The following is a 10200-nucleotide window of genomic DNA, read 5'->3' on the forward strand; positions in this document are numbered from 1 at the left end:
AGCCAGTCACTGCCCAGCCTGTATTTTTGCCTGGGATTGCCTCGACCCAGATGCAGGACCCTGCACTTGCTCTTATTGAACCTCATGAGGTTGGCCTGTGCCCACCTCTCCAGCCTGTCAAGGTCCCTCTGGATGGCCTCCCTTCCCTCCAGCGTGTCTGCTGCACCACACAGCTTGGTGTCATCAGCAAACTTGCTGAGGGTGCACTCAATGCCACTGTCCATGTCACTGACAAAGATGTTGAATATTGGTAGAGATTTCCAGAGCATTTTCCAGTCATTCAGTGCAGATCTTATTAGAGTTCCTAGAATAACAACAACACCAATAACAATAACAGTAGTAGAGAATTGAACTTTTAACTCTATTTCCTGTAGCGGTGCCTTCAGTGATAACTGGTTTCTTTGCGCTGCTATGTTGTGAACAACAGTGTTGCTGAACACGTACAAACTCAGCAGAGTATAAGGGTCTGTAAAAGGCATATGGAGAATGGAAAAGGGCAAGATTTACAGCAGCTGAAACCCATTGTGGTTTAGATGAGCAATAAGTGAATTTCCAAATCATTCAATTTTGGTTTTCATCATCCCACAGAAACAAAGCCTTTTTTTCCTTTTTCTCAGTAATTCCTACTAAGGTGCTCGCCCCATCTATGGCTTAGATAGTTACTTTGCTGAATTCCAGATTTTGGATGGAGAAAGACAAAAGGGGGTTTTAATCCAATAAAATAGTTTTCCCTAATGCCAGATAAACACCTTTGGCCAGCCACCCCCATGCCTTAGGCGGTGCAAAGTACCCTGTCTCTTCATGCCTTAAGGACCAGGACTAAGACCATCAGAAATTGTGAACATGCAGTGTGTGCATTGCAGTGAAGAGTGTGGCATAAGTAGATGGAGACTGCAAATTATTGCTGGACACATTTATATATAGTCAGGTAATGTTTTGTCTATGAAGACAGTTGAGTTATTTATAACTAGGCTTGCTGCTGTATTTGGCTGTGTATACAATTACAAAATCTTAATTCCTACCAAAACAACAAAAATAAACTTATTATAAGAAATATTAGTTATATTAGTTGAGAGGTATTAAGGCTGATATGTGAGAAAATAAATAACCAGTGTTGGTGTAGATCAGTGCAACTCCAAGGACCTTATTGGCATTCCCAGTTTACATCAGTTGAAGATCTGTTAGCCTAGAGAGTACAATGACCTGTTGCACAAAAATGAGAGGAGCATGAAGGAAAAGTATCTGAGTTGGAAGGTGCCAAAATAAATACAACAGGAAATAGTATTGCAGACAAAGGAGACAGAACTATGACCTGCAGAGAAATGTCACTTTGACTGAAACTGATATGAAACACTGTGGGAGAAGCATCTTCTTTTTGGAAAGCAATGCATAGTTGTCTCATTGCACTGGCTGCAGCCCAAGGCAATATGGAATATTCTGGAATTAGTTTTGGAATGTAAATATTGATCTGGGCACGAAAAATTAGCCATGTAAAACTCAGCAAAGTTTATCCAAAGCAGAGGAGCCTAGAGCAGCCACACACCTATAGAAAAAAAAAGTGGAATTGCTCTCATGTCTGTAACAGTGGCACTATGAAAGTTGTATTTTGTAAAGGCCTTCCTAACTGCCTGGTACATTGGTTGAATGAGCCAAGGCCAGTCAGCTTAGCTGAAGATGTGACCCATAGCAATACAATAAAGGAAGGGTGAGAAGGTGATAGTGGATGTGTGGATGGATGGATGGATGGATGGATGGATGGATGGATGGATGGATGGATAGATGGATGAGAGAGAGAGAGAGAGAGAGAGAGCAAAAACTTGATAGAACCACCTTACCTGAGTCTTTTTGTGGTGATCCATGATAAAATGAACAGGTATTTCTAGAACTGCATGTACATGTAACTTGGGAAAACCCTATATACGTGAGAAGAAAAAAACCTCCTGTAGAAGTCTGCAGCTGATTCCTGGTGGGGCTTCTGGAGTTTACATAGGTAAGGACAACATGAGGCCAAAGTTGCTGTTCTTTCCCGAAGAATGCCTTTGTGCCCTCACTGTGAGACAACAACAGAATACATTCAGTATAACGAACCAATTTGACTAAGAGCCTTCTTCTCAGGAATTAGGCCAGGTTTATGAATAAATGTCAGCAAAGCTCTTCAAGCACAGTGTGTAGCTTCTGAATATCTATGGCATCCCTTTAGCAAGAGTTCTGAAGAAGCCTGTTTGTGAACTGTGCTGAGAGATGGCTGAACAATGGCAGTTTCACAACAAGGACTGCCTGTCCCTTACTTATTCCACATTCCAGACAACTGCATCAAATACTGCTGTTATTTTAGCTGGAATTTGGAAAAATATTGTAAATTATATAATTATTAAAATATTTTTCAGAAATTTAAATCTCCTTCAAAGGCTTCTTGGGAGTTTTCTGTGCATACAGAAGGCTTCTGGAAGGTCTTCAGAAGCTAAGAATTATACAACTGCAACTGCCTTTCATTTCACCATCTGCGGCTGCTGTCTTGTACCTACTACCTGCAAAAAAACCCAGGTGTAGTAGCCATCCTAGTTAACACACACCTAGGTCACAGGTAAAGATCATTGTGGAGCTTGTTAGGCACAAAGAGGCAGTGTGCTGTGAATGAGTCTGGAGTCTTGGCAAAAGCATAGTGTGCAGTGGGTAAGTTCTATAGAACTGATTCTCCTTTTTAGAGAGGAAAGGAAAAGAGGCAGTAGCAATGTGGAACCATCACATCTCATACACTCTTACATATGAATGTGTGCTTATCTCAGGTTACAACAGGATACACAATTCTAGGGCTGATATCAAAGGCATTTTTGTTTATTTAGCCACTTGCAAAAGATGTTGGGTTGTCAGCTCCAGAAGCTAAAGTCCTGTATTTATTTACTGAAAGGTGCTGCATGGACAAATGCAGCATGAGTTTCCCTATATCTTTCTGCCAGCCTGGCTTAGCCCTGATCTAGTTTCCATAATCATTCAGTATTTGCTAAAATAGTTACCTAGGGAGTAAACACTGCCAAGCACAGCCATGGTTTCTGAGATATGGAGCCCAGCCCAGTTAAAGGTTTACCAAGATAACCTCATTGCATCACATTCCAAAAAGCCACAAACAGCTGTAGTACTGAAAGACTATGACATTTAACTAAGATATTGAAAATGCAAATTAATCACCATCATATTAGAATACATCCAAATATGTGATTTAGAAATTAAAACCATCCTACTATATTTTTATAGTGCCATACAGCATCCAGATTCAATGGACAGACTAAGTAGCTGGGGCACTGACCTTCATTGGGACTTACTTTTTCAGTGATAAATTCTTGTAGGACAGTATGGAGCCTGAAGATAGATGGAGAATGTATACAAATGCATTCCAGTCCTAGGTGTGCGTGCATGTGTCAGAAGTGTGTCACTTGCTAAGAGTCAAAATAAAGTCAGTGCAGATGAAGAAATATATGCAAAAAGGGCAGGAATGAAATTCATGTCAAATCAGGCTAAAAATAGATGGCTGAATGGATGAGAAGAATGGCTTAAGAAATGCAAACAGAAAAATGGCAGTGTCTGAGAAGGAAAGCAGCCTTGCATAAGAAGTTAAAATGTTTTCTTGACTGAAATTATTTTCAGTATGTGTCACTGAAGATAGAAAGAATTGGTTCCTCTATTAATATGCTTGAAGTCTGAAGGTTCACAATTATTCTACAGTCATGAGATTCAGATTCTCCTCCTCCCTTTCTCTCTCCCCTTCTCCTTTTCTTTCTTTCTCTCTTCCCTTTCTTTCTCCCTTTCCCTCTTTCTGCCTTTTATTCTGTTTGTGGCACCTCAGCTCCACAAGGAAAGGAAAGATTCTAGCCACTGCATTTGAAAACTCCTGTCCAGTACCATGAGACTTGCTATGTAGACATCAGCAAGCAGTTGTAATGCCAGTTGCATTTGGCAATACTGTTGACTGATTTGCATGATGTTTGCAGCGATACAGATCTTTTATTTACACCTACTAAAAAATGTCAACAACTCATTCCAACTTATCTTGAGACAGGGCAATAATCCACCCTTATTTTGCTATTCACTACACAAACACAGAGTGGGAACCAGTTTACTCCCACAGAACTCACAGTTTAGAGAGAACAGCAGATTCCTCTGCAGGTAATAGAGGAAAATAGCTCATAGGGAGTGATCCCTCTGCTCATTTGATGTATCTATTTTAAGTTTAAACAATCGTCTTCTGGAGACAGCTGTTTCTTTCCTTCACCTGTTGCAGATAGAAATGCTGCCAAATTTCATAGATGTCTAACTTTTAGTCCTTAGAACGAGAAGATAATGATGTTACTGTGTGTCATTCTTTCAACAGCACAGGTTATCTGGGTCAGCGCTGAAGAGTGTTTGTGTTGCTATGAGTCCCAGGCACGGCTGTGTTGGACAGCAATCACTGCTGGCATTGACATTGCTGGGAAGGACACATTACGGAGCAGTTTGAAAAATGTCTATTTCTCTTAGCCAGTGTAAATCTGCAAATTTACAGTGACAATTCAAATACCAGAAGTTCTTGTTTCCAACAAATGTTTCCATTTTGCAGCATTCAACTTCCTCTTAAATTTGACCTCTCCCTGAAAAGCGCATGGTGCAAAATGCAAAAATAAAGGAGCCAGGAGCTCACTTAGAAACACAATTTCCCATTAAAAGCAGTTTAAATTAAACATATTCCATCAGCCTTAGTTGCTTTTGACAGTCAGTAAGTGATTCAGGTGCCTAAACATAGTTTTTAGGGCCAATCTTAGAAGCACTTTAAGGCATCTAGGACATCTGCATGGAGCTGGGGATGTGACAGCCATGTGCAGGACTTTACCTTCCTGAGGCTACAGCTGCAGCTGGGAAAGGACACTCTAGGGCATCTAGAATAGCATATACTGCTCCTGATTAGGCAATTACTTTCCAAATCTCTACAATTTCAAAAACTAAAACATGCTATCTGATGGTGTTATTAATGGGCTGTTAGAGCCTGATAAAGGAGGCAGGTCAGTGACACAGTACTCTTGAGTCTTACTCTGTATTCATAGAATCGTAGAATTGTTTGGGTTGGATGAGCACTTTAAGATCCTTGAGTCCAATCAATGACCTAACAATACCAAGTCCACAACTAAACCACATCTGTAAGTGTGCCCAGGTGGCCAAGAAGGCCAATGGCATCCTGGCAGTTATCAGGAAGAGTGTGGCCAGGAGGAGCAGGGAAGTCATTCTGCCCCTGTGCTCAGCACTGGTTAGGCCACACCTTGAGTACTGTGTCCAGTTCTGGGCCCCACAGTTTAGGAAAGATGTTGACTTGCTAGAACGTGTCCAGGGAAGGGCAACAAAGCTGGGGAGGGGTTTGGAGCACAAGCCCTCTGAGGAGAGGCTGAGGGAGCTGGGATTATTTAGCCTGGAGAAGAGGAGGTTCAGGGGAGACCTTATTGCTCTCTACAGCTACCTGGAGAGAGGTTGCAGCCAGGTGGGGGTCGGACTCTTCTCCCAGGCAACCAGCACCAGAACAAGAGGACACAGTCTCAAGCTGTGCCAGGGGAGGCTTAGGCTGGATGTTAGGAAGAAGTTCTTCACAGAAAGAGTGATTGCCCATTGGAATGTGCTGCCCATGGAGGTGGTGGAGTTGCCATCACTGGAGGTGTTTAGGAAGAGACTGGATGAGGTGCTTGGTGCCATGGTTTAGTTGATTGGATAGTGCTGGCTGATAGGTTGGACTCAATGATCTCAAAGGTCTTTTCCAACCTGGTTAATTCTATTTTATTCCATTCTACCACATCTACAAATCTTTTAAATACCTCCAGAGATGGTGACTCCACTACTTCTCTGATCTGCCTCTTCAGTGCTTGACAACCCTTGTGGTGAAAAAATTCTTCCTAATTTCCAATCTAAGCATCTTGTGGAGCAACTTGAGGCCATTCCCTCTTGTCCTGTTGCTTGTTTCTTGGGAAAAGAGACCAACACACCCACCTCACTACAACCTCCTTTCAGGTAGTTGTAGAGAGCAATGACATCTCCCCTCAGCCTCCTTTTCTCCAGACTAAACAATCCTACTTCCTTCAAATGCTGCTCATCAGACCTGTGCTCTGGACTCTTCACCAGTTTCATTGCTCTTCTCTTGACATGCTCCAGCAACTCAATGTCCTTGTAGTGCGGGGCCCCAAACTGAGCACAGTATTTGAGGTGTGGCCTCACGAGTGCCAGCTGCAGGGAATCACTTCTCAGGTCCTGCTGGCCATGCTAGTTTTGATGTTGGTCAGGATGCTGCTGACCTTCTTGGCTCCCTGGCCACACTCCTGGCTCGTATTTATCTGGCTATTGCCCAACACCCCCAGTGCTTTTTCCACCAAGCATAACAATACAATAGCCAAGAGCTATTGTGAGCAATGTGGCCACTTACCCAAAGTGCTGGCCAGTGTCCAACTCAAAACAAATTTGGAAGAAACTAACTTCTGCAGTCAGTATGTAAATATGGCTATAAGTGAGTTCTCTTGGTCCATAAATAGTGGACAGCCCAGGGCTGATCGAGCTCTCCTGTGCAGCAGTGAGCTGCATGGCAGGCTCTCCTTCTGAGAAGAGACACCTCTCAAGGTTACTCCCCTAGACTGAGAGATTCCTTATTGCAACAGATTTTCAGTAAGTGATTAATAGCATGCTACTCTTTCAAATCTATGATTAGATCTAGTCACACCTAGACTCATGAGAAGGGAGTTTAGAAATCAAGAGAGTCCTTTATCAACCTTATGGAACAACAGGAGAGTCTCTCCCCAGTCCTCTAATCAAGTGTACCTTTTGCCATCAAATCTTGTTAAACCACTGTCAAAGTTTATTGCAAACTCTGTAATTGCTGATTTGTATCAATAAACATATTGCTACTTCTCTCTTACAAGTGTGCCCCTACATTCATAGCACACCCTTTTTATCCCCTCCTGGTTATTTACACCAGAGAAGCCAGAAATTCCTGCACTGGCAGCTCCATGCCATAATCTCCAGCAGGTGCTGAGCATCGGGTAGGTGGCTCACCCACTGCCTTCAGTGCCAAGTCTTAGAGCAAGAGGCAGGTGCAATCCTGGCATCTGCAGCGAGAAAACCTGTGCTCTCCTGGGAACCCTCCTAGCACATGACATAGAGCTTCAGCAAGCTTGGCAAGAGAAAAGTGGAGTCTAGTGTTGGGCAACCTGCTTGTGCAAGGAATTTAGGGATAAATGGGATGATAGCTAGCAACCAGCTCCACGTAACTCTCCCTGAAGCTATAAAAAGGCAAGAAGGATTCATAATTGTCCCTGTTAGCATTAACACGTTTTTTGAGTTGCAGAATCACAGAGGCAACCCAGGAGAGACATATGCTGGAAAGAAGACAGAAGAGCATAATATGGAATAATATAAATAGAATTTGAATTGTAGGGTTTTCAGACCTAAAAGATGGAAATACTTTTCCTCCTTCCTTAATATTTTACTGCTCTGGCTATAATCTATGTGAAAGTATGAAGAACTGCCTCTCTTTTCTTTCTTTTTTTACAGTGACCCACCAGTTCATGTCAGAAAAGACTGCTGAGGCTGTTTTGGATTTCTGGGCTACTGCTTCAACTTGTCCTTGTCTCATGAAAGCAGGGGTTTAGCCGTGTTGTGTAACGTTTGATGTCACAACCTGAACACGGGGTATGAACCGTCTAAGCTTAAACTTTAATGTGACAGCAAAGGGATCTCTGAATTTGTTATCTTATCTTTTGCATATTTTTTTAAGGTTTAAAGAGGAAGGTTTAAGAAGGCCCAAAGCACATCCAGATTAGACTGGCTCCTGAACTTTGTCTTATCCCTTTGCTCCTAGGCTACACATTTTGGACCTGAATTTCTGCTGGCACTGGACAATTATCCCAGGGAAGAATTTAGCCTTCACTTTGCAGAGAGACAAATAAAATTTCAGTATTGTGTTTGGATTGTTCCTAGTGGGTTTTTGTGGTTTGTTGATTTTTTTTTGGTGGTGGTGTTTTTTTCATCTTTTTGCTTCAGTGATTCATTTATGAAAAAGGATGATGAGATTCAGGCTTCTGATGGTATTTCCATTACCCAGAAGTTGAAGTACTCTGAGCAGGCCAGGACTTGCATAAAGATAAGCACACATACCCAAAGTGAACACAAATGCTTTAAATACAGAAAAATATTACAGCTTGTGCCCTGTGCTACTTACCCAGCAGACCTTCTGCTGTGGATTTATGGCTCTTGTCACAATACTTTCTTCCCTAGCTTTTCTCAGAAGAAAGGTTTTTCAAGAACTAAATTAATTAAATTCATAGAGAGTGTGAAAGTAAAAATATTGTCCATAGAGATACACACATATATACATACATGTGCAATCAGTTTTTGTGGAGATTGGACCTAATCCAGCAGATTAGATTGTTTGATAATTAGTTTGTTCTCACTTTGGATCTCCAGGATAGGTGCTGGACTTCATATAATACAATTAGTTTGCAAAAGGGCATCTTTGGACACAGCAACCCCATGCAGAGCTACAGGCTGGGGTCGGAGTGGCTGGAGAGCTGCCAAACAGAGAGGGTCCTGGGGGTGCTGATTGACAGCCACCTAAACATGAGCCAGAAGTGTGCCCAGGTGGCCAAGAAGGCCAATAGCATCCTGGCCTGTATTAGGAATAGTGTGGCCAGCAGGAGCAGGGAAGTCATTGTGCCCCTGTACTCTGCATTGGTTAGGACACACCTTGAGTCCTGTGTCCAGTTCTGGGCCCCTCCGTTTAGGAAGGACATTGAGACACTTGAACATGTCCAGAGAAGGGCAACAAAGCTGGTGAGAGGCCTTGAGCACAAGTTCTATGAGGAGAGGCTGAGGGAGCTGGGATTGTTTAGCCTGGAGAAGAGGAGGCTCAGGGGTGACCTCATTGCTCTCTGCAACTACCTGAAAGGTGGTTGTAGCCAGGGAGGGGTTGGTCTCTTCTCTCTATCAACCAGCGCCAGAACAAGGGGACACAGTCTCAAGCTGTGCCAGGGGAAGTTTAGGCTCGAGGTGAGGCGAAAGTTCTTCACCAAGCGAGTCATTCGTCATTGGAATGGGCTGCCAGGGAGGTGGTGGAATCACCATCCCTGGAGGTGTTCAAGAGGGGATTAGATGTGGCACTTGGTGCCATGGTCTAGTCATTAGGTCTGTGGTGACAGGTTGGACTCAATGATCTTTGAGGTCTCTTCCAACCTTGGTGATACTGTGATACCATGTAACTTCTCAGCAGTTCACTGTCATTTTCTCAAATGTGCTTCCTGAGAGTTGCAAGAAAATCTTCCATTCCAAAGAAATTCAAAGACCTGTGCCAGCTGCCAAATATATTATTGTATTAAAAAAAAAAATGTGAATTTCATGCACCAGTCCTTTTGAGAGCAATCTGCTTATACAATTTCTGGACTCTGAGCTCAGTATTTTCCAGCATTTGCAGTGCAGCAGAATAAAGATCATATTTTATTCTAGTTATGAAGTTTTAGCTATATATTATTAGAGACTTTAGAAGTAGTTTGATGTGCTTGTAACCAGAACATGGGCCAAAATGAGTAATGGTTTGTCATCAGTGAGTTTCTGCTGCTTCAGAAACAGTGATCTTGCCTTCATAACCAGCAATGATCTTACATCTTATATCTTCAGATGAAACTTAGTCTCTTGTGGCCGCGCTAGAAAAGCGATACATTTTCTATTCGCTCTGTAAGTAGAATTTCAGTTGCCCTGACTTTCTCTTTTGCTGCATAATAAATAAGGAGTGTCATTCAAGTTTTATTTTTCCTATTCATAAATAAGAAATCTCATCCTCATTTGGTGTAGAGACGCTTCAGATGTTTTACTAACGTTTTATCGTCTGCCTCAGTAACAAATACACTGTCTCTCCAGAAACACTGTGGCTTCCATTAGACCGTTCTATTCATTTGATTCAAGTGGACAATAAAACATGCTGAATGACAGCATGTCACTGATGACTACAGAGCTGTAAGGAAAAAACATTCTGCCTCTTGCCTTTTCATCAGTTTTCCTGTATCTGAGCATACCCTCCACCACTGTATTTTAATGGAGGCATGGCGTCATTGATCTATTTCTATTAATTTGTAGGCATTAGCACAGTATAAAGCCTTGTCAGATAAAAATAATTAAGTGATGTTTTCCAAAGAGGAAAGTGGGTACAAA

The sequence above is a fragment of the Melanerpes formicivorus genome, unplaced genomic scaffold, assembly GCF_026170545.1.
Source record: "Melanerpes formicivorus ecotype bairdi unplaced genomic scaffold, bMelFor1.0.p_v2 SCAF_5, whole genome shotgun sequence".
NCBI lineage: Eukaryota > Metazoa > Chordata > Aves > Piciformes > Picidae > Melanerpes > Melanerpes formicivorus.